General features: G+C 47.9%; 16 non-coding genes across 16 annotated transcripts; all 16 read left to right on the plus strand.

The window, feature by feature from the left end:
• Positions 1–296: 296 nt before the first annotated feature.
• Positions 297–487, plus strand: LOC142710563 (U2 spliceosomal RNA). The gene has a single exon (XR_012869580.1). It is a non-coding gene; the product is annotated as a U2 spliceosomal RNA (small nuclear RNA).
• A 1,301-nt stretch (positions 488–1,788) lies between these two features.
• Positions 1,789–1,979, plus strand: LOC142710564 (U2 spliceosomal RNA). Its single transcript, XR_012869581.1, has one exon. It is a non-coding gene; the product is annotated as a U2 spliceosomal RNA (small nuclear RNA).
• A 1,280-nt stretch (positions 1,980–3,259) lies between these two features.
• On the plus strand, positions 3,260–3,450 carry LOC142710565 (U2 spliceosomal RNA). Its single transcript, XR_012869582.1, has one exon. It is a non-coding gene; the product is annotated as a U2 spliceosomal RNA (small nuclear RNA).
• A 1,312-nt stretch (positions 3,451–4,762) lies between these two features.
• On the plus strand, positions 4,763–4,953 carry LOC142710567 (U2 spliceosomal RNA). Its single transcript, XR_012869584.1, has one exon. It is a non-coding gene; the product is annotated as a U2 spliceosomal RNA (small nuclear RNA).
• A 1,276-nt stretch (positions 4,954–6,229) lies between these two features.
• Positions 6,230–6,420, plus strand: LOC142710568 (U2 spliceosomal RNA). Its single transcript, XR_012869585.1, has one exon. It is a non-coding gene; the product is annotated as a U2 spliceosomal RNA (small nuclear RNA).
• A 1,272-nt stretch (positions 6,421–7,692) lies between these two features.
• On the plus strand, positions 7,693–7,883 carry LOC142710569 (U2 spliceosomal RNA). The gene has a single exon (XR_012869586.1). It is a non-coding gene; the product is annotated as a U2 spliceosomal RNA (small nuclear RNA).
• A 1,272-nt stretch (positions 7,884–9,155) lies between these two features.
• On the plus strand, positions 9,156–9,346 carry LOC142710570 (U2 spliceosomal RNA). The gene has a single exon (XR_012869587.1). It is a non-coding gene; the product is annotated as a U2 spliceosomal RNA (small nuclear RNA).
• A 1,272-nt stretch (positions 9,347–10,618) lies between these two features.
• LOC142710572 (U2 spliceosomal RNA) lies at positions 10,619–10,809 on the plus strand. Its single transcript, XR_012869588.1, has one exon. It is a non-coding gene; the product is annotated as a U2 spliceosomal RNA (small nuclear RNA).
• A 1,284-nt stretch (positions 10,810–12,093) lies between these two features.
• On the plus strand, positions 12,094–12,284 carry LOC142710573 (U2 spliceosomal RNA). Its single transcript, XR_012869589.1, has one exon. It is a non-coding gene; the product is annotated as a U2 spliceosomal RNA (small nuclear RNA).
• A 1,284-nt stretch (positions 12,285–13,568) lies between these two features.
• Positions 13,569–13,759, plus strand: LOC142710574 (U2 spliceosomal RNA). Its single transcript, XR_012869590.1, has one exon. It is a non-coding gene; the product is annotated as a U2 spliceosomal RNA (small nuclear RNA).
• Positions 13,760–15,039: 1,280 nt separating this feature from the next.
• On the plus strand, positions 15,040–15,230 carry LOC142710575 (U2 spliceosomal RNA). Its single transcript, XR_012869591.1, has one exon. It is a non-coding gene; the product is annotated as a U2 spliceosomal RNA (small nuclear RNA).
• Positions 15,231–16,527: 1,297 nt separating this feature from the next.
• LOC142710576 (U2 spliceosomal RNA) lies at positions 16,528–16,718 on the plus strand. The gene has a single exon (XR_012869592.1). It is a non-coding gene; the product is annotated as a U2 spliceosomal RNA (small nuclear RNA).
• Positions 16,719–18,002: 1,284 nt separating this feature from the next.
• Positions 18,003–18,193, plus strand: LOC142710577 (U2 spliceosomal RNA). The gene has a single exon (XR_012869593.1). It is a non-coding gene; the product is annotated as a U2 spliceosomal RNA (small nuclear RNA).
• A 1,280-nt stretch (positions 18,194–19,473) lies between these two features.
• LOC142710579 (U2 spliceosomal RNA) lies at positions 19,474–19,664 on the plus strand. The gene has a single exon (XR_012869595.1). It is a non-coding gene; the product is annotated as a U2 spliceosomal RNA (small nuclear RNA).
• A 1,284-nt stretch (positions 19,665–20,948) lies between these two features.
• On the plus strand, positions 20,949–21,139 carry LOC142710580 (U2 spliceosomal RNA). The gene has a single exon (XR_012869596.1). It is a non-coding gene; the product is annotated as a U2 spliceosomal RNA (small nuclear RNA).
• Positions 21,140–22,411: 1,272 nt separating this feature from the next.
• Positions 22,412–22,602, plus strand: LOC142710581 (U2 spliceosomal RNA). Its single transcript, XR_012869597.1, has one exon. It is a non-coding gene; the product is annotated as a U2 spliceosomal RNA (small nuclear RNA).
• Positions 22,603–22,609: the final 7 nt, after the last annotated feature.

Genomic DNA, 22,609 nt, shown 5'->3' on the forward strand with positions numbered 1-22,609 from the left:
CTGTGGGCATGCACTTGCTGCCGCTGCCAGTGTTTATCTGCATGGCAGCAGGGCATTTGGGCGTTGCCAGGAAGGCGTTTTTATGTAGATTCCTCCTCTTTCAGCACTGCATTGTGGTGCAAGCAAAAGAAGCAAATCCTGTCTGGCTTCCTCTCCGGCCTTTATTCACCTCCCGTGTAGCTGTGAGTGTGTGAGCCTGCAGGGCCCCATGGAATTGCCTAGAAGTAGGCTGAATCGCTGCAAGGGCTGAACAGCAGTATCGGGCAGGCTCGGGCAACGCGCGGCCCGTTCGGGTTATCGCTTCTCGGCCTTTTGGCTAAGATCAAGTGTAGTATCTGTTCTTATCAGTTTAATATCTGATACGTCCCCTATCTGGGGACCATATATTAAATGGATTTTTAGAACAGGGAGATGGAAATAGAGCTTGCTCTGTCCACTCCACGCATTGACCTGGTATTGCAGTATTTCCAGGACCGGTGCACCCTTTCCTTATGTGTTGACTAAAAGCAGATTCCAAAAGTGTTTTTTTGTCTTTGCTATTGTTTCTGTCTTTCTGAAGGGATCTCCCCTTTTAATCCCATTATTTCAACACCTGTTGGACAATGCATGAGTGATAATGAGCTCATTGATTAAATGCAATTAATGAATAGATTGCCACCTCTTGTTGTGTGTCGTCTGTGTTTCTGTGTTTCCGGCATTTCACATTGGAACACCTCATTCACCTTCCTTGTCTTCTCTCCGCCCTCCCTTTTAGGTAAGTTAAAGAGCTGCACCTGAGCCAGCCACTGATTGATTGATTGATTGATTGATTGATTGATTGATTGATTGATTGATTGATTGATTGATTGATGCAGCACAACAGTCAAATAGTGGAGTGGAGTAGGGGAACAGCAAACAGCCAATAAAGCAGCCCGCCCGCTCGCCTGCCCGCCACAATGGACCTACCTGTGTACACTAGATGGATGTGATGGAATGTACTGTCGTCCCTACATTTCAAGAAGAAGTAAGAATTGCAGTTGCAACAAAGCCTTGCTTGCCTACAAAGAGAGCAGCAATTTGGATTTGTTACTATGTTACCTAGAAGAATAACAAACTGTGCAAGGATGGAGGTTGTAGGAGCAAGGAGAAGTTGTCTGTAAAGTTGGTGGATGCCTATTTTCCATTTTGCAGTCCCTTGTCTCCCTCTTGTGGCCTCCTGGAGGCAACTAGCTGTGCAAAAAAAAGACAGCCTGGCGGCCGGCTGTTGCAGTGTTGCCCTCTCAGGCAACACTGAGTGACTGACTGAGCCTCACCGTCTTATATAAAGTTCAGACGGAACTTTGCACGTGTCATAGTGGAGCCCTCAGGATTCCAGAGCCAGCTTTCTGACATCATAATGGGGCCTCAGAGATAAAAGCCTGGGCCCAGGCAGTGTTGGTCAGTGCTGCTCAGCAGGCAGCACTGGACTGGACTGGATTACAGCTGATACAAGGTGTGAAGGAACAAGGGGTGGCTGTGGGCATGCACTTGCTGCCGCTGCCAGTGTTTATCTGCATGGCAGCAGGGCATTTGGGCGTTGCCAGGAAGGCGTTTTTATGTAGATTCCTCCTCTTTCAGCACTGCATTGTGGTGCAAGCAAAAGAAGCAAATCCTGTCTGGCTTCCTCTCCGGCCTTTATTCACCTCCCGTGTAGCTGTGAGTGTGTGAGCCTGCAGGGCCCCATGGAATTGCCTAGAAGTAGGCTGAATCGCTGCAAGGGCTGAACAGCAGTATCGGGCAGGCTCGGGCAACGCGCGGCCCGTTCGGGTTATCGCTTCTCGGCCTTTTGGCTAAGATCAAGTGTAGTATCTGTTCTTATCAGTTTAATATCTGATACGTCCCCTATCTGGGGACCATATATTAAATGGATTTTTAGAACAGGGAGATGGAAATAGAGCTTGCTCTGTCCACTCCACGCATTGACCTGGTATTGCAGTATTTCCAGGACCGGTGCACCCTTTCCTTATGTGTTGACTAAAAGCAGATTCCAAAAGTGTTTTTTGTCTTTGCTATTGTTTCTGTCTTTCTGAAGGGATCTCCCCTTTTAATCCCATTATTTCAACACCTGTTGGACAATGCATGAGTGATAATGAGCTCATTGATTAAATGCAATTAATGAATAGATTGCCACCTCTTGTTGTGTGTCGTCTGTGTTTCTGTGTTTCCGGCATTTCACATTGGAACACCTCATTCACCTTCCTTGTCTTCTCTCCGCCCTCCCTTTTAGGTAAGTTAAAGAGCTGCACCTGAGCCAGCCACTGATTGATTGATTGATTGATTGATTGATTGATTGATTGATTGATGCAGCACAACAGTCAAATAGTGGAGTGGAGTAGGGGAACAGCAAACAGCCAATAAAGCAGCCCGCCCGCTCGCCTGCCCGCCACAATGGACCTACCTGTGTACACTAGATGGATGTGATGGAATGTACTGTCGTCCCTACATTTCAAGAAGAAGTAAGAATTGCAGTTGCAACAAAGCCTTGCTTGCCTACAAAGAGAGCAGCAATTTGGATTTGTTACTATGTTACCTAGAAGAATAACAAACTGTGCAAGGATGGAGGTTGTAGGAGCAAGGAGAAGTTGTCTGTGAAGTTGGTGGATGCCTATTTTCCATTTTGCAGTCCCTTGTCTCCCTCTTGTGGCCTCCTGGAGGCAACTAGCTGTGCAAAAAAAAGACAGCCTGGCGGCCGGCTGTTGCAGTGTTGCCCTCTCAGGCAACACTGAGTGACTGACTGAGCCTCACCGTCTTATATAAAGTTCAGACGGAACTTTGCACGTGTCATAGTGGAGCCCTCAGGATTCCAGAGCCAGCTTTCTGACATCATAATGGGGCCTCAGAGATAAAAGCCTGGGCCCAGGCAGTGTTGGTCAGTGCTGCTCAGCAGGCAGCACTGGACTGGACTGGATTACAGCTGATACAAGGTGTGAAGGAACAAGGGGTGGCTGTGGGCATGCACTTGCTGCCGCTGCCAGTGTTTATCTGCATGGCAGCAGGGCATTTGGGCGTTGCCAGGAAGGCGTTTTTATGTAGATTCCTCCTCTTTCAGCACTGCATTGTGGTGCAAGCAAAAGAAGCAAATCCTGTCTGGCTTCCTCTCCGGCCTTTATTCACCTCCCGTGTAGCTGTGAGTGTGTGAGCCTGCAGGGCCCCATGGAATTGCCTAGAAGTAGGCTGAATCGCTGCAAGGGTTGAACAGCAGTATCGGGCAGGCTCGGGCAACGCGCGGCCCGTTCGGGTTATCGCTTCTCGGCCTTTTGGCTAAGATCAAGTGTAGTATCTGTTCTTATCAGTTTAATATCTGATACGTCCCCTATCTGGGGACCATATATTAAATGGATTTTTAGAACAGGGAGATGGAAATAGAGCTTGCTCTGTCCACTCCACGCATTGACCTGGTATTGCAGTATTTCCAGGACCGGTGCACCCTTTCCTTATGTGTTGACTAAAAGCAGATTCCAAAAGTGTTTTTTGTCTTTGCTATTGTTTCTGTCTTTCTGAAGGGATCTCCCCTTTTAATCCCATTATTTCAACACCTGTTGGACAATGCATGAGTGATAATGAGCTCATTGATTAAATGCAATTAATGAATAGATTGCCACCTCTTGTTGTGTGTCGTCTGTGTTTCTGTGTTTCCGGCATTTCACATTGGAACACCTCATTCACCTTCCTTGTCTTCTCTCCGCCCTCCCTTTTAGGTAAGTTAAAGAGCTGCACCTGAGCCAGCCACTGATTGATTGATTGATTGATTGATTGATTGATTGATTGATTGATTGATTGATTGATTGATTGATTGATTGATTGATGCAGCACAACAGTCAAATAGTGGAGTGGAGTAGGGGAACAGCAAACAGCCAATAAAGCAGCCCGCCCGCTCGCCTGCCCGCCACAATGGACCTACCTGTGTACACTAGATGGATGTGATGGAATGTACTGTCGTCCCTACATTTCAAGAAGAAGTAAGAATTGCAGTTGCAACAAAGCCTTGCTTGCCTACAAAGAGAGCAGCAATTTGGATTTGTTACTATGTTACCTAGAAGAATAACAAACTGTGCAAGGATGGAGGTTGTAGGAGCAAGGAGAAGTTGTCTGTAAAGTTGGTGGATGCCTATTTTCCATTTTGCAGTCCCTTGTCTCCCTCTTGTGGCCTCCTGGAGGCAACTAGCTGTGCAAAAAAAAGACAGCCTGGCGGCCGGCTGTTGCAGTGTTGCCCTCTCAGGCAACACTGAGTGACTGACTGAGCCTCACCGTCTTATATAAAGTTCAGACGGAACTTTGCACGTGTCATAGTGGAGCCCTCAGGATTCCAGAGCCAGCTTTCTGACATCATAATGGGGCCTCAGAGATAAAAGCCTGGGCCCAGGCAGTGTTGGTCAGTGCTGCTCAGCAGGCAGCACTGGACTGGACTGGATTACAGCTGATACAAGGTGTGAAGGAACAAGGGGTGGCTGTGGGCATGCACTTGCTGCCGCTGCCAGTGTTTATCTGCATGGCAGCAGGGCATTTGGGCGTTGCCAGGAAGGCGTTTTTATGTAGATTCCTCCTCTTTCAGCACTGCATTGTGGTGCAAGCAAAAGAAGCAAATCCTGTCTGGCTTCCTCTCCGGCCTTTATTCACCTCCCGTGTAGCTGTGAGTGTGTGAGCCTGCAGGGCCCCATGGAATTGCCTAGAAGTAGGCTGAATCGCTGCAAGGGCTGAACAGCAGTATCGGGCAGGCTCGGGCAACGCGCGGCCCGTTCGGGTTATCGCTTCTCGGCCTTTTGGCTAAGATCAAGTGTAGTATCTGTTCTTATCAGTTTAATATCTGATACGTCCCCTATCTGGGGACCATATATTAAATGGATTTTTAGAACAGGGAGATGGAAATAGAGCTTGCTCTGTCCACTCCACGCATTGACCTGGTATTGCAGTATTTCCAGGACCGGTGCACCCTTTCCTTATGTGTTGACTAAAAGCAGATTCCAAAAGTGTTTTTTGTCTTTGCTATTGTTTCTGTCTTTCTGAAGGGATCTCCCCTTTTAATCCCATTATTTCAACACCTGTTGGACAATGCATGAGTGATAATGAGCTCATTGATTAAATGCAATTAATGAATAGATTGCCACCTCTTGTTGTGTGTCGTCTGTGTTTCTGTGTTTCCGGCATTTCACATTGGAACACCTCATTCACCTTCCTTGTCTTCTCTCCGCCCTCCCTTTTAGGTAAGTTAAAGAGCTGCACCTGAGCCAGCCACTGATTGATTGATTGATTGATTGATTGATTGATTGATTGATGCAGCACAACAGTCAAATAGTGGAGTGGAGTAGGGGAACAGCAAACAGCCAATAAAGCAGCCCGCCCGCTCGCCTGCCCGCCACAATGGACCTACCTGTGTACACTAGATGGATGTGATGGAATGTACTGTCGTCCCTACATTTCAAGAAGAAGTAAGAATTGCAGTTGCAACAAAGCCTTGCTTGCCTACAAAGAGAGCAGCAATTTGGATTTGTTACTATGTTACCTAGAAGAATAACAAACTGTGCAAGGATGGAGGTTGTAGGAGCAAGGAGAAGTTGTCTGTAAAGTTGGTGGATGCCTATTTTCCATTTTGCAGTCCCTTGTCTCCCTCTTGTGGCCTCCTGGAGGCAACTAGCTGTGCAAAAAAAAGACAGCCTGGCGGCCGGCTGTTGCAGTGTTGCCCTCTCAGGCAACACTGAGTGACTGACTGAGCCTCACCGTCTTATATAAAGTTCAGACGGAACTTTGCACGTGTCATAGTGGAGCCCTCAGGATTCCAGAGCCAGCTTTCTGACATCATAATGGGGCCTCAGAGATAAAAGCCTGGGCCCAGGCAGTGTTGGTCAGTGCTGCTCAGCAGGCAGCACTGGACTGGACTGGATTACAGCTGATACAAGGTGTGAAGGAACAAGGGGTGGCTGTGGGCATGCACTTGCTGCCGCTGCCAGTGTTTATCTGCATGGCAGCAGGGCATTTGGGCGTTGCCAGGAAGGCGTTTTTATGTAGATTCCTCCTCTTTCAGCACTGCATTGTGGTGCAAGCAAAAGAAGCAAATCCTGTCTGGCTTCCTCTCCGGCCTTTATTCACCTCCCGTGTAGCTGTGAGTGTGTGAGCCTGCAGGGCCCCATGGAATTGCCTAGAAGTAGGCTGAATCGCTGCAAGGGCTGAACAGCAGTATCGGGCAGGCTCGGGCAACGCGCGGCCCGTTCGGGTTATCGCTTCTCGGCCTTTTGGCTAAGATCAAGTGTAGTATCTGTTCTTATCAGTTTAATATCTGATACGTCCCCTATCTGGGGACCATATATTAAATGGATTTTTAGAACAGGGAGATGGAAATAGAGCTTGCTCTGTCCACTCCACGCATTGACCTGGTATTGCAGTATTTCCAGGACCGGTGCACCCTTTCCTTATGTGTTGACTAAAAGCAGATTCCAAAAGTGTTTTTTGTCTTTGCTATTGTTTCTGTCTTTCTGAAGGGATCTCCCCTTTTAATCCCATTATTTCAACACCTGTTGGACAATGCATGAGTGATAATGAGCTCATTGATTAAATGCAATTAATGAATAGATTGCCACCTCTTGTTGTGTGTCGTCTGTGTTTCTGTGTTTCCGGCATTTCACATTGGAACACCTCATTCACCTTCCTTGTCTTCTCTCCGCCCTCCCTTTTAGGTAAGTTAAAGAGCTGCACCTGAGCCAGCCACTGATTGATTGATTGATTGATTGATTGATTGATTGATGCAGCACAACAGTCAAATAGTGGAGTGGAGTAGGGGAACAGCAAACAGCCAATAAAGCAGCCCGCCCGCTCGCCTGCCCGCCACAATGGACCTACCTGTGTACACTAGATGGATGTGATGGAATGTACTGTCGTCCCTACATTTCAAGAAGAAGTAAGAATTGCAGTTGCAACAAAGCCTTGCTTGCCTACAAAGAGAGCAGCAATTTGGATTTGTTACTATGTTACCTAGAAGAATAACAAACTGTGCAAGGATGGAGGTTGTAGGAGCAAGGAGAAGTTGTCTGTAAAGTTGGTGGATGCCTATTTTCCATTTTGCAGTCCCTTGTCTCCCTCTTGTGGCCTCCTGGAGGCAACTAGCTGTGCAAAAAAAAGACAGCCTGGCGGCCGGCTGTTGCAGTGTTGCCCTCTCAGGCAACACTGAGTGACTGACTGAGCCTCACCGTCTTATATAAAGTTCAGACGGAACTTTGCACGTGTCATAGTGGAGCCCTCAGGATTCCAGAGCCAGCTTTCTGACATCATAATGGGGCCTCAGAGATAAAAGCCTGGGCCCAGGCAGTGTTGGTCAGTGCTGCTCAGCAGGCAGCACTGGACTGGACTGGATTACAGCTGATACAAGGTGTGAAGGAACAAGGGGTGGCTGTGGGCATGCACTTGCTGCCGCTGCCAGTGTTTATCTGCATGGCAGCAGGGCATTTGGGCGTTGCCAGGAAGGCGTTTTTATGTAGATTCCTCCTCTTTCAGCACTGCATTGTGGTGCAAGCAAAAGAAGCAAATCCTGTCTGGCTTCCTCTCCGGCCTTTATTCACCTCCCGTGTAGCTGTGAGTGTGTGAGCCTGCAGGGCCCCATGGAATTGCCTAGAAGTAGGCTGAATCGCTGCAAGGGCTGAACAGCAGTATCGGGCAGGCTCGGGCAACGCGCGGCCCGTTCGGGTTATCGCTTCTCGGCCTTTTGGCTAAGATCAAGTGTAGTATCTGTTCTTATCAGTTTAATATCTGATACGTCCCCTATCTGGGGACCATATATTAAATGGATTTTTAGAACAGGGAGATGGAAATAGAGCTTGCTCTGTCCACTCCACGCATTGACCTGGTATTGCAGTATTTCCAGGACCGGTGCACCCTTTCCTTATGTGTTGACTAAAAGCAGATTCCAAAAGTGTTTTTTGTCTTTGCTATTGTTTCTGTCTTTCTGAAGGGATCTCCCCTTTTAATCCCATTATTTCAACACCTGTTGGACAATGCATGAGTGATAATGAGCTCATTGATTAAATGCAATTAATGAATAGATTGCCACCTCTTGTTGTGTGTCGTCTGTGTTTCTGTGTTTCCGGCATTTCACATTGGAACACCTCATTCACCTTCCTTGTCTTCTCTCCGCCCTCCCTTTTAGGTAAGTTAAAGAGCTGCACCTGAGCCAGCCACTGATTGATTGATTGATTGATTGATTGATTGATTGATGCAGCACAACAGTCAAATAGTGGAGTGGAGTAGGGGAACAGCAAACAGCCAATAAAGCAGCCCGCCCGCTCGCCTGCCCGCCACAATGGACCTACCTGTGTACACTAGATGGATGTGATGGAATGTACTGTCGTCCCTACATTTCAAGAAGAAGTAAGAATTGCAGTTGCAACAAAGCCTTGCTTGCCTACAAAGAGAGCAGCAATTTGGATTTGTTACTATGTTACCTAGAAGAATAACAAACTGTGCAAGGATGGAGGTTGTAGGAGCAAGGAGAAGTTGTCTGTAAAGTTGGTGGATGCCTATTTTCCATTTTGCAGTCCCTTGTCTCCCTCTTGTGGCCTCCTGGAGGCAACTAGCTGTGCAAAAAAAAGACAGCCTGGCGGCCGGCTGTTGCAGTGTTGCCCTCTCAGGCAACACTGAGTGACTGACTGAGCCTCACCGTCTTATATAAAGTTCAGACGGAACTTTGCACGTGTCATAGTGGAGCCCTCAGGATTCCAGAGCCAGCTTTCTGACATCATAATGGGGCCTCAGAGATAAAAGCCTGGGCCCAGGCAGTGTTGGTCAGTGCTGCTCAGCAGGCAGCACTGGACTGGACTGGATTACAGCTGATACAAGGTGTGAAGGAACAAGGGGTGGCTGTGGGCATGCACTTGCTGCCGCTGCCAGTGTTTATCTGCATGGCAGCAGGGCATTTGGGCGTTGCCAGGAAGGCGTTTTTATGTAGATTCCTCCTCTTTCAGCACTGCATTGTGGTGCAAGCAAAAGAAGCAAATCCTGTCTGGCTTCCTCTCCGGCCTTTATTCACCTCCCGTGTAGCTGTGAGTGTGTGAGCCTGCAGGGCCCCATGGAATTGCCTAGAAGTAGGCTGAATCGCTGCAAGGGCTGAACAGCAGTATCGGGCAGGCTCGGGCAACGCGCGGCCCGTTCGGGTTATCGCTTCTCGGCCTTTTGGCTAAGATCAAGTGTAGTATCTGTTCTTATCAGTTTAATATCTGATACGTCCCCTATCTGGGGACCATATATTAAATGGATTTTTAGAACAGGGAGATGGAAATAGAGCTTGCTCTGTCCACTCCACGCATTGACCTGGTATTGCAGTATTTCCAGGACCGGTGCACCCTTTTCTTATGTGTTGACTAAAAGCAGATTCCAAAAGTGTTTTTTGTCTTTGCTATTGTTTCTGTCTTTCTGAAGGGATCTCCCCTTTTAATCCCATTATTTCAACACCTGTTGGACAATGCATGAGTGATAATGAGCTCATTGATTAAATGCAATTAATGAATAGATTGCCACCTCTTGTTGTGTGTCGTCTGTGTTTCTGTGTTTCCGGCATTTCACATTGGAACACCTCATTCACCTTCCTTGTCTTCTCTCCGCCCTCCCTTTTAGGTAAGTTAAAGAGCTGCACCTGAGCCAGCCACTGATTGATTGATTGATTGATTGATTGATTGATTGATGCAGCACAACAGTCAAATAGTGGAGTGGAGTAGGGGAACAGCAAACAGCCAATAAAGCAGCCCGCCCGCTCGCCTGCCCGCCACAATGGACCTACCTGTGTACACTAGATGGATGTGATGGAATGTACTGTCGTCCCTACATTTCAAGAAGAAGTAAGAATTGCAGTTGCAACAAAGCCTTGCTTGCCTACAAAGAGAGCAGCAATTTGGATTTGTTACTATGTTACCTAGAAGAATAACAAACTGTGCAAGGATGGAGGTTGTAGGAGCAAGGAGAAGTTGTCTGTAAAGTTGGTGGATGCCTATTTTCCATTTTGCAGTCCCTTGTCTCCCTCTTGTGGCCTCCTGGAGGCAACTAGCTGTGCAAAAAAAAGACAGCCTGGCGGCCGGCTGTTGCAGTGTTGCCCTCTCAGGCAACACTGAGTGACTGACTGAGCCTCACCGTCTTATATAAAGTTCAGACGGAACTTTGCACGTGTCATAGTGGAGCCCTCAGGATTCCAGAGCCAGCTTTCTGACATCATAATGGGGCCTCAGAGATAAAAGCCTGGGCCCAGGCAGTGTTGGTCAGTGCTGCTCAGCAGGCAGCACTGGACTGGACTGGATTACAGCTGATACAAGGTGTGAAGGAACAAGGGGTGGCTGTGGGCATGCACTTGCTGCCGCTGCCAGTGTTTATCTGCATGGCAGCAGGGCATTTGGGCGTTGCCAGGAAGGCGTTTTTATGTAGATTCCTCCTCTTTCAGCACTGCATTGTGGTGCAAGCAAAAGAAGCAAATCCTGTCTGGCTTCCTCTCCGGCCTTTATTCACCTCCCGTGTAGCTGTGAGTGTGTGAGCCTGCAGGGCCCCATGGAATTGCCTAGAAGTAGGCTGAATCGCTGCAAGGGCTGAACAGCAGTATCGGGCAGGCTCGGGCAACGCGCGGCCCGTTCGGGTTATCGCTTCTCGGCCTTTTGGCTAAGATCAAGTGTAGTATCTGTTCTTATCAGTTTAATATCTGATACGTCCCCTATCTGGGGACCATATATTAAATGGATTTTTAGAACAGGGAGATGGAAATAGAGCTTGCTCTGTCCACTCCACGCATTGACCTGGTATTGCAGTATTTCCAGGACCGGTGCACCCTTTCCTTATGTGTTGACTAAAAGCAGATTCCAAAAGTGTTTTTTGTCTTTGCTATTGTTTCTGTCTTTCTGAAGGGATCTCCCCTTTTAATCCCATTATTTCAACACCTGTTGGACAATGCATGAGTGATAATGAGCTCATTGATTAAATGCAATTAATGAATAGATTGCCACCTCTTGTTGTGTGTCGTCTGTGTTTCTGTGTTTCCGGCATTTCACATTGGAACACCTCATTCACCTTCCTTGTCTTCTCTCCGCCCTCCCTTTTAGGTAAGTTAAAGAGCTGCACCTGAGCCAGCCACTGATTGATTGATTGATTGATTGATTGATTGATTGATTGATTGATTGATGCAGCACAACAGTCAAATAGTGGAGTGGAGTAGGGGAACAGCAAACAGCCAATAAAGCAGCCCGCCCGCTCGCCTGCCCGCCACAATGGACCTACCTGTGTACACTAGATGGATGTGATGGAATGTACTGTCGTCCCTACATTTCAAGAAGAAGTAAGAATTGCAGTTGCAACAAAGCCTTGCTTGCCTACAAAGAGAGCAGCAATTTGGATTTGTTACTATGTTACCTAGAAGAATAACAAACTGTGCAAGGATGGAGGTTGTAGGAGCAAGGAGAAGTTGTCTGTAAAGTTGGTGGATGCCTATTTTCCATTTTGCAGTCCCTTGTCTCCCTCTTGTGGCCTCCTGGAGGCAACTAGCTGTGCAAAAAAAAGACAGCCTGGCGGCCGGCTGTTGCAGTGTTGCCCTCTCAGGCAACACTGAGTGACTGACTGAGCCTCACCGTCTTATATAAAGTTCAGACGGAACTTTGCACGTGTCATAGTGGAGCCCTCAGGATTCCAGAGCCAGCTTTCTGACATCATAATGGGGCCTCAGAGATAAAAGCCTGGGCCCAGGCAGTGTTGGTCAGTGCTGCTCAGCAGGCAGCACTGGACTGGACTGGATTACAGCTGATACAAGGTGTGAAGGAACAAGGGGTGGCTGTGGGCATGCACTTGCTGCCGCTGCCAGTGTTTATCTGCATGGCAGCAGGGCATTTGGGCGTTGCCAGGAAGGCGTTTTTATGTAGATTCCTCCTCTTTCAGCACTGCATTGTGGTGCAAGCAAAAGAAGCAAATCCTGTCTGGCTTCCTCTCCGGCCTTTATTCACCTCCCGTGTAGCTGTGAGTGTGTGAGCCTGCAGGGCCCCATGGAATTGCCTAGAAGTAGGCTGAATCGCTGCAAGGGCTGAACAGCAGTATCGGGCAGGCTCGGGCAACGCGCGGCCCGTTCGGGTTATCGCTTCTCGGCCTTTTGGCTAAGATCAAGTGTAGTATCTGTTCTTATCAGTTTAATATCTGATACGTCCCCTATCTGGGGACCATATATTAAATGGATTTTTAGAACAGGGAGATGGAAATAGAGCTTGCTCTGTCCACTCCACGCATTGACCTGGTATTGCAGTATTTCCAGGACCGGTGCACCCTTTCCTTATGTGTTGACTAAAAGCAGATTCCAAAAGTGTTTTTTGTCTTTGCTATTGTTTCTGTCTTTCTGAAGGGATCTCCCCTTTTAATCCCATTATTTCAACACCTGTTGGACAATGCATGAGTGATAATGAGCTCATTGATTAAATGCAATTAATGAATAGATTGCCACCTCTTGTTGTGTGTCGTCTGTGTTTCTGTGTTTCCGGCATTTCACATTGGAACACCTCATTCACCTTCCTTGTCTTCTCTCCGCCCTCCCTTTTAGGTAAGTTAAAGAGCTGCACCTGAGCCAGCCACTGATTGATTGATTGATTGATTGATTGATTGATTGATTGATTGATTGATGCAGCACAACAGTCAAATAGTGGAGTGGAGTAGGGGAACAGCAAACAGCCAATAAAGCAGCCCGCCCGCTCGCCTGCCCGCCACAATGGACCTACCTGTGTACACTAGATGGATGTGATGGAATGTACTGTCGTCCCTACATTTCAAGAAGAAGTAAGAATTGCAGTTGCAACAAAGCCTTGCTTGCCTACAAAGAGAGCAGCAATTTGGATTTGTTACTATGTTACCTAGAAGAATAACAAACTGTGCAAGGATGGAGGTTGTAGGAGCAAGGAGAAGTTGTCTGTAAAGTTGGTGGATGCCTATTTTCCATTTTGCAGTCCCTTGTCTCCCTCTTGTGGCCTCCTGGAGGCAACTAGCTGTGCAAAAAAAAGACAGCCTGGCGGCCGGCTGTTGCAGTGTTGCCCTCTCAGGCAACACTGAGTGACTGACTGAGCCTCACCGTCTTATATAAAGTTCAGACGGAACTTTGCACGTGTCATAGTGGAGCCCTCAGGATTCCAGAGCCAGCTTTCTGACATCATAATGGGGCCTCAGAGATAAAAGCCTGGGCCCAGGCAGTGTTGGTCAGTGCTGCTCAGCAGGCAGCACTGGACTGGACTGGATTACAGCTGATACAAGGTGTGAAGGAACAAGGGGTGGCTGTGGGCATGCACTTGCTGCCGCTGCCAGTGTTTATCTGCATGGCAGCAGGGCATTTGGGCGTTGCCAGGAAGGCGTTTTTATGTAGATTCCTCCTCTTTCAGCACTGCATTGTGGTGCAAGCAAAAGAAGCAAATCCTGTCTGGCTTCCTCTCCGGCCTTTATTCACCTCCCGTGTAGCTGTGAGTGTGTGAGCCTGCAGGGCCCCATGGAATTGCCTAGAAGTAGGCTGAATCGCTGCAAGGGCTGAACAGCAGTATCGGGCAGGCTCGGGCAACGCGCGGCCCGTTCGGGTTATCGCTTCTCGGCCTTTTGGCTAAGATCAAGTGTAGTATCTGTTCTTATCAGTTTAATATCTGATACGTCCCCTATCTGGGGACCATATATTAAATGGATTTTTAGAACAGGGAGATGGAAATAGAGCTTGCTCTGTCCACTCCACGCATTGACCTGGTATTGCAGTATTTCCAGGACCGGTGCACCCTTTCCTTATGTGTTGACTAAAAGCAGATTCCAAAAGTGTTTTTTGTCTTTGCTATTGTTTCTGTCTTTCTGAAGGGATCTCCCCTTTTAATCCCATTATTTCAACACCTGTTGGACAATGCATGAGTGATAATGAGCTCATTGATTAAATGCAATTAATGAATAGATTGCCACCTCTTGTTGTGTGTCGTCTGTGTTTCTGTGTTTCCGGCATTTCACATTGGAACACCTCATTCACCTTCCTTGTCTTCTCTCCGCCCTCCCTTTTAGGTAAGTTAAAGAGCTGCACCTGAGCCAGCCACTGATTGATTGATTGATTGATTGATTGATTGATTGATTGATTGATGCAGCACAACAGTCAAATAGTGGAGTGGAGTAGGGGAACAGCAAACAGCCAATAAAGCAGCCCGCCCGCTCGCCTGCCCGCCACAATGGACCTACCTGTGTACACTAGATGGATGTGATGGAATGTACTATCGTCCCTACATTTCAAGAAGAAGTAAGAATTGCAGTTGCAACAAAGCCTTGCTTGCCTACAAAGAGAGCAGCAATTTGGATTTGTTACTATGTTACCTAGAAGAATAACAAACTGTGCAAGGATGGAGGTTGTAGGAGCCAGGAGAAGTTGTCTGTAAAGTTGGTGGATGCCTATTTTCCATTTTGCAGTCCCTTGTCTCCCTCTTGTGGCCTCCTGGAGGCAACTAGCTGTGCAAAAAAAAGACAGCCTGGCGGCCGGCTGTTGCAGTGTTGCCCTCTCAGGCAACACTGAGTGACTGACTGAGCCTCACCGTCTTATATAAAGTTCAGACGGAACTTTGCACGTGTCATAGTGGAGCCCTCAGGATTCCAGAGCCAGCTTTCTGACATCATAATGGGGCCTCAGAGATAAAAGCCTGGGCCCAGGCAGTGTTGGTCAGTGCTGCTCAGCAGGCAGCACTGGACTGGACTGGATTACAGCTGATACAAGGTGTGAAGGAACAAGGGGTGGCTGTGGGCATGCACTTGCTGCCGCTGCCAGTGTTTATCTGCATGGCAGCAGGGCATTTGGGCGTTGCCAGGAAGGCGTTTTTATGTAGATTCCTCCTCTTTCAGCACTGCATTGTGGTGCAAGCAAAAGAAGCAAATCCTGTCTGGCTTCCTCTCCGGCCTTTATTCACCTCCCGTGTAGCTGTGAGTGTGTGAGCCTGCAGGGCCCCATGGAATTGCCTAGAAGTAGGCTGAATCGCTGCAAGGGCTGAACAGCAGTATCGGGCAGGCTCGGTCAACGCGCGGCCCGTTCGGGTTATCGCTTCTCGGCCTTTTGGCTAAGATCAAGTGTAGTATCTGTTCTTATCAGTTTAATATCTGATACGTCCCCTATCTGGGGACCATATATTAAATGGATTTTTAGAACAGGGAGATGGAAATAGAGCTTGCTCTGTCCACTCCACGCATTGACCTGGTATTGCAGTATTTCCAGGACCGGTGCACCCTTTCCTTATGTGTTGACTAAAAGCAGATTCCAAAAGTGTTTTTTGTCTTTGCTATTGTTTCTGTCTTTCTGAAGGGATCTCCCCTTTTAATCCCATTATTTCAACACCTGTTGGACAATGCATGAGTGATAATGAGCTCATTGATTAAATGCAATTAATGAATAGATTGCCACCTCTTGTTGTGTGTCGTCTGTGTTTCTGTGTTTCCGGCATTTCACATTGGAACACCTCATTCACCTTCCTTGTCTTCTCTCCGCCCTCCCTTTTAGGTAAGTTAAAGAGCTGCACCTGAGCCAGCCACTGATTGATTGATTGATTGATTGATTGATTGATTGATTGATTGATTGATTGATTGATTGATGCAGCACAACAGTCAAATAGTGGAGTGGAGTATGGGAAAAAGCAAACAGCCAATAAAGCAGCCTGCCCGCTCGCCTGCCCGCCACAATGGACCTACCTGTGTACACTAGATGGATGTGATGGAATGTACTGTCGTCCCTACATTTCAAGAAGAAGTAAGAATTGCAGTTGCAACAAAGCCTTGCTTGCCTACAAAGAGAGCAGCAATTTGGATTTGTTACTATGTTACCTAGAAGAATAACAAACTGTGCAAGGATGGAGGTTGTAGGAGCAAGGAGAAGTTGTCTGTAAAGTTGGTGGATGCCTATTTTCCATTTTGCAGTCCCTTGTCTCCCTCTTGTGGCCTCCTGGAGGCAACTAGCTGTGCAAAAAAAAGACAGCCTGGCGGCCGGCTGTTGCAGTGTTGCCCTCTCAGGCAACACTGAGTGACTGACTGAGCCTCACCGTCTTATATAAAGTTCAGACGGAACTTTGCACGTGTCATAGTGGAGCCCTCAGGATTCCAGAGCCAGCTTTCTGACATCATAATGGGGCCTCAGAGATAAAAGCCTGGGCCCAGGCAGTGTTGGTCAGTGCTGCTCAGCAGGCAGCACTGGACTGGACTGGATTACAGCTGATACAAGGTGTGAAGGAACAAGGGGTGGCTGTGGGCATGCACTTGCTGCCGCTGCCAGTGTTTATCTGCATGGCAGCAGGGCATTTGGGCGTTGCCAGGAAGGCGTTTTTATGTAGATTCCTCCTCTTTCAGCACTGCATTGTGGTGCAAGCAAAAGAAGCAAATCCTGTCTGGCTTCCTCTCCGGCCTTTATTCACCTCCCGTGTAGCTGTGAGTGTGTGAGCCTGCAGGGCCCCATGGAATTGCCTAGAAGTAGGCTGAATCGCTGCAAGGGCTGAACAGCAGTATCGGGCAGGCTCGGGCAACACGCGGCCCGTTCGGGTTATCGCTTCTCGGCCTTTTGGCTAAGATCAAGTGTAGTATCTGTTCTTATCAGTTTAATATCTGATACGTCCCCTATCTGGGGACCATATATTAAATGGATTTTTAGAACAGGGAGATGGAAATAGAGCTTGCTCTGTCCACTCCACGCATTGACCTGGTATTGCAGTATTTCCAGGACCGGTGCACCCTTTCCTTATGTGTTGACTAAAAGCAGATTCCAAAAGTGTTTTTTGTCTTTGCTATTGTTTCTGTCTTTCTGAAGGGATCTCCCCTTTTAATCCCATTATTTCAACACCTGTTGGACAATGCATGAGTGATAATGAGCTCATTGATTAAATGCAATTAATGAATAGATTGCCACCTCTTGTTGTGTGTCGTCTGTGTTTCTGTGTTTCCGGCATTTCACATTGGAACACCTCATTCACCTTCCTTGTCTTCTCTCCGCCCTCCCTTTTAGGTAAGTTAAAGAGCTGCACCTGAGCCAGCCACTGATTGATTGATTGATTGATTGATTGATTGATTGATTGATTGATTGATGCAGCACAACAGTCAAATAGTGGAGTGGAGTAGGGGAACAGCAAACAGCCAATAAAGCAGCCCGCCCGCTCGCCTGCCCGCCACAATGGACCTACCTGTGTACACTAGATGGATGTGATGGAATGTACTGTCGTCCCTACATTTCAAGAAGAAGTAAGAATTGCAGTTGCAACAAAGCCTTGCTTGCCTACAAAGAGAGCAGCAATTTGGATTTGTTACTATGTTACCTAGAAGAATAACAAACTGTGCAAGGATGGAGGTTGTAGGAGCAAGGAGAAGTTGTCTGTAAAGTTGGTGGATGCCTATTTTCCATTTTGCAGTCCCTTGTCTCCCTCTTGTGGCCTCCTGGAGGCAACTAGCTGTGCAAAAAAAAGACAGCCTGGCGGCCGGCTGTTGCAGTGTTGCCCTCTCAGGCAACACTGAGTGACTGACTGAGCCTCACCGTCTTATATAAAGTTCAGACGGAACTTTGCACGTGTCATAGTGGAGCCCTCAGGATTCCAGAGCCAGCTTTCTGACATCATAATGGGGCCTCAGAGATAAAAGCCTGGGCCCAGGCAGTGTTGGTCAGTGCTGCTCAGCAGGCAGCACTGGACTGGACTGGATTACAGCTGATACAAGGTGTGAAGGAACAAGGGGTGGCTGTGGGCATGCACTTGCTGCCGCTGCCAGTGTTTATCTGCATGGCAGCAGGGCATTTGGGCGTTGCCAGGAAGGCGTTTTTATGTAGATTCCTCCTCTTTCAGCACTGCATTGTGGTGCAAGCAAAAGAAGCAAATCCTGTCTGGCTTCCTCTCCGGCCTTTATTCACCTCCCGTGTAGCTGTGAGTGTGTGAGCCTGCAGGGCCCCATGGAATTGCCTAGAAGTAGGCTGAATCGCTGCAAGGGCTGAACAGCAGTATCGGGCAGGCTCGGGCAACGCGCGGCCCGTTCGGGTTATCGCTTCTCGGCCTTTTGGCTAAGATCAAGTGTAGTATCTGTTCTTATCAGTTTAATATCTGATACGTCCCCTATCTGGGGACCATATATTAAATGGATTTTTAGAACAGGGAGATGGAAATAGAGCTTGCTCTGTCCACTCCACGCATTGACCTGGTATTGCAGTATTTCCAGGACCGGTGCACCCTTTCCTTATGTGTTGACTAAAAGCAGATTCCAAAAGTGTTTTTTGTCTTTGCTATTGTTTCTGTCTTTCTGAAGGGATCTCCCCTTTTAATCCCATTATTTCAACACCTGTTGGACAATGCATGAGTGATAATGAGCTCATTGATTAAATGCAATTAATGAATAGATTGCCACCTCTTGTTGTGTGTCGTCTGTGTTTCTGTGTTTCCGGCATTTCACATTGGAACACCTCATTCACCTTCCTTGTCTTCTCTCCGCCCTCCCTTTTAGGTAAGTTAAAGAGCTGCACCTGAGCCAGCCACTGATTGATTGATTGATTGATTGATTGATTGATTGATTGATTGATGCAGCACAACAGTCAAATAGTGGAGTGGAGTAGGGGAACAGCAAACAGCCAATAAAGCAGCCCGCCCGCTCGCCTGCCCGCCACAATGGACCTACCTGTGTACACTAGATGGATGTGATGGAATGTACTGTCGTCCCTACATTTCAAGAAGAAGTAAGAATTGCAGTTGCAACAAAGCCTTGCTTGCCTACAAAGAGAGCAGCAATTTGGATTTGTTACTATGTTACCTAGAAGAATAACAAACTGTGCAAGGATGGAGGTTGTAGGAGCAAGGAGAAGTTGTCTGTAAAGTTGGTGGATGCCTATTTTCCATTTTGCAGTCCCTTGTCTCCCTCTTGTGGCCTCCTGGAGGCAACTAGCTGTGCAAAAAAAAGACAGCCTGGCGGCCGGCTGTTGCAGTGTTGCCCTCTCAGGCAACACTGAGTGACTGACTGAGCCTCACCGTCTTATATAAAGTTCAGACGGAACTTTGCACGTGTCATAGTGGAGCCCTCAGGATTCCAGAGCCAGCTTTCTGACATCATAATGGGGCCTCAGAGATAAAAGCCTGGGCCCAGGCAGTGTTGGTCAGTGCTGCTCAGCAGGCAGCACTGGACTGGACTGGATTACAGCTGATACAAGGTGTGAAGGAACAAGGGGTGGCTGTGGGCATGCACTTGCTGCCGCTGCCAGTGTTTATCTGCATGGCAGCAGGGCATTTGGGCGTTGCCAGGAAGGCGTTTTTATGTAGATTCCTCCTCTTTCAGCACTGCATTGTGGTGCAAGCAAAAGAAGCAAATCCTGTCTGGCTTCCTCTCCGGCCTTTATTCACCTCCCGTGTAGCTGTGAGTGTGTGAGCCTGCAGGGCCCCATGGAATTGCCTAGAAGTAGGCTGAATCGCTGCAAGGGCTGAACAGCAGTATCGGGCAGGCTCGGGCAACGCGCGGCCCGTTCGGGTTATCGCTTCTCGGCCTTTTGGCTAAGATCAAGTGTAGTATCTGTTCTTATCAGTTTAATATCTGATACGTCCCCTATCTGGGGACCATATATTAAATGGATTTTTAGAACAGGGAGATGGAAATAGAGCTTGCTCTGTCCACTCCACGCATTGACCTGGTATTGCAGTATTTCCAGGACCGGTGCACCCTTTCCTTATGTGTTGACTAAAAGCAGATTCCAAAAGTGTTTTTTGTCTTTGCTATTGTTTCTGTCTTTCTGAAGGGATCTCCCCTTTTAATCCCATTATTTCAACACCTGTTGGACAATGCATGAGTGATAATGAGCTCATTGATTAAATGCAATTAATGAATAGATTGCCACCTCTTGTTGTGTGTCGTCTGTGTTTCTGTGTTTCCGGCATTTCACATTGGAACACCTCATTCACCTTCCTTGTCTTCTCTCCGCCCTCCCTTTTAGGTAAGTTAAAGAGCTGCACCTGAGCCAGCCACTGATTGATTGATTGATTGATTGATTGATTGATTGATTGATTGATTGATGCAGCACAACAGTCAAATAGTGGAGTGGAGTAGGGGAGCAGCAAACAGCCAATAAAGCAGCCCGCCCGCTCGCCTGCCCGCCACAATGGACCTACCTGTGTACACTAGATGGATGTGATGGAATGTACTGTCGTCCCTACATTTCAAGAAGAAGTAAGAATTGCAGTTGCAACAAAGCCTTGCTTGCCTACAAAGAGAGCAGCAATTTGGATTTGTTACTATGTTACCTAGAAGAATAACAAACTGTGCAAGGATGGAGGTTGTAGGAGCAAGGAGAAGTTGTCTGTAAAGTTGGTGGATGCCTATTTTCCATTTTCCAGTCCCTTGTCTCCCTCTTGTGGCCTCCTGGAGGCAACTAGCTGTGCAAAAAAAAGACAGCCTGGCGGCCGGCTGTTGCAGTGTTGCCCTCTCAGGCAACACTGAGTGACTGACTGAGCCTCACCGTCTTATATAAAGTTCAGACGGAACTTTGCACGTGTCATAGTGGAGCCCTCAGGATTCCAGAGCCAGCTTTCTGACATCATAATGGGGCCTCAGAGATAAAAGCCTGGGCCCAGGCAGTGTTGGTCAGTGCTGCTCAGCAGGCAGCACTGGACTGGACTGGATTACAGCTGATACAAGGTGTGAAGGAACAAGGGGTGGCTGTGGGCATGCACTTGCTGCCGCTGCCAGTGTTTATCTGCATGGCAGCAGGGCATTTGGGCGTTGCCAGGAAGGCGTTTTTATGTAGATTCCTCCTCTTTCAGCACTGCATTGTGGTGCAAGCAAAAGAAGCAAATCCTGTCTGGCTTCCTCTCCGGCCTTTATTCACCTCCCGTGTAGCTGTGAGTGTGTGAGCCTGCAGGGCCCCATGGAATTGCCTAGAAGTAGGCTGAATCGCTGCAAGGGCTGAACAGCAGTATCGGGCAGGCTCGGGCAACGCGCGGCCCGTTCGGGTTATCGCTTCTCGGCCTTTTGGCTAAGATCAAGTGTAGTATCTGTTCTTATCAGTTTAATATCTGATACGTCCCCTATCTGGGGACCATATATTAAATGGATTTTTAGAACAGGGAGATGGAAATAGAGCTTGCTCTGTCCACTCCACGCATTGACCTGGTATTGCAGTATTTCCAGGACCGGTGCACCCTTTCCTTATGTGTTGACTAAAAGCAGATTCCAAAAGTGTTTTTTGTCTTTGCTATTGTTTCTGTCTTTCTGAAGGGATCTCCCCTTTTAATCCCATTATTTCAACACCTGTTGGACAATGCATGAGTGATAATGAGCTCATTGATTAAATGCAATTAATGAATAGATTGCCACCTCTTGTTGTGTGTCGTCTGTGTTTCTGTGTTTCCGGCATTTCACATTGGAACACCTCATTCACCTTCCTTGTCTTCTCTCCGCCCTCCCTTTTAGGTAAGTTAAAGAGCTGCACCTGAGCCAGCCACTGATTGATTGATTGATTGATTGATTGATTGATTGATGCAGCACAACAGTCAAATAGTGGAGTGGAGTAGGGGAACAGCAAACAGCCAATAAAGCAGCCCGCCCGCTCGCCTGCCCGCCACAATGGACCTACCTGTGTACACTAGATGGATGTGATGGAATGTACTGTCGTCCCTACATTTCAAGAAGAAGTAAGAATTGCAGTTGCAACAAAGCCTTGCTTGCCTACAAAGAGAGCAGCAATTTGGATTTGTTACTATGTTACCTAGAAGAATAACAAACTGTGCAAGGATGGAGGTTGTAGGAGCAAGGAGAAGTTGTCTGTAAAGTTGGTGGATGCCTATTTTCCATTTTGCAGTCCCTTGTCTCCCTCTTGTGGCCTCCTGGAGGCAACTAGCTGTGCAAAAAAAAGACAGCCTGGCGGCCGGCTGTTGCAGTGTTGCCCTCTCAGGCAACACTGAGTGACTGACTGAGCCTCACCGTCTTATATAAAGTTCAGACGGAACTTTGCACGTGTCATAGTGGAGCCCTCAGGATTCCAGAGCCAGCTTTCTGACATCATAATGGGGCCTCAGAGATAAAAGCCTGGGCCCAGGCAGTGTTGGTCAGTGCTGCTCAGCAGGCAGCACTGGACTGGACTGGATTACAGCTGATACAAGGTGTGAAGGAACAAGGGGTGGCTGTGGGCATGCACTTGCTGCCGCTGCCAGTGTTTATCTGCATGGCAGCAGGGCATTTGGGCGTTGCCAGGAAGGCGTTTTTATGTAGATTCCTCCTCTTTCAGCACTGCATTGTGGTGCAAGCAAAAGAAGCAAATCCTGTCTGGCTTCCTCTCCGGCCTTTATTCACCTCCCGTGTAGCTGTGAGTGTGTGAGCCTGCAGGGCCCCATGGAATTGCCTAGAAGTAGGCTGAATCGCTGCAAGGGCTGAACAGCAGTATCGGGCAGGCTCGGGCAACGCGCGGCCCGTTCGGGTTATCGCTTCTCGGCCTTTTGGCTAAGATCAAGTGTAGTATCTGTTCTTATCAGTTTAATATCTGATACGTCCCCTATCTGGGGACCATATATTAAATGGATTTTTAGAACAGGGAGATGGAAATAGAGCTTGCTCTGTCCACTCCACGCATTGACCTGGTATTGCAGTATTTCCAGGACCGGTGCACCCTTTCCTTATG

Source organism: Rhinoderma darwinii, unplaced genomic scaffold (assembly GCF_050947455.1).
Source record: "Rhinoderma darwinii isolate aRhiDar2 unplaced genomic scaffold, aRhiDar2.hap1 Scaffold_426, whole genome shotgun sequence".
NCBI classification, from domain to species: domain Eukaryota; kingdom Metazoa; phylum Chordata; class Amphibia; order Anura; family Rhinodermatidae; genus Rhinoderma; species Rhinoderma darwinii.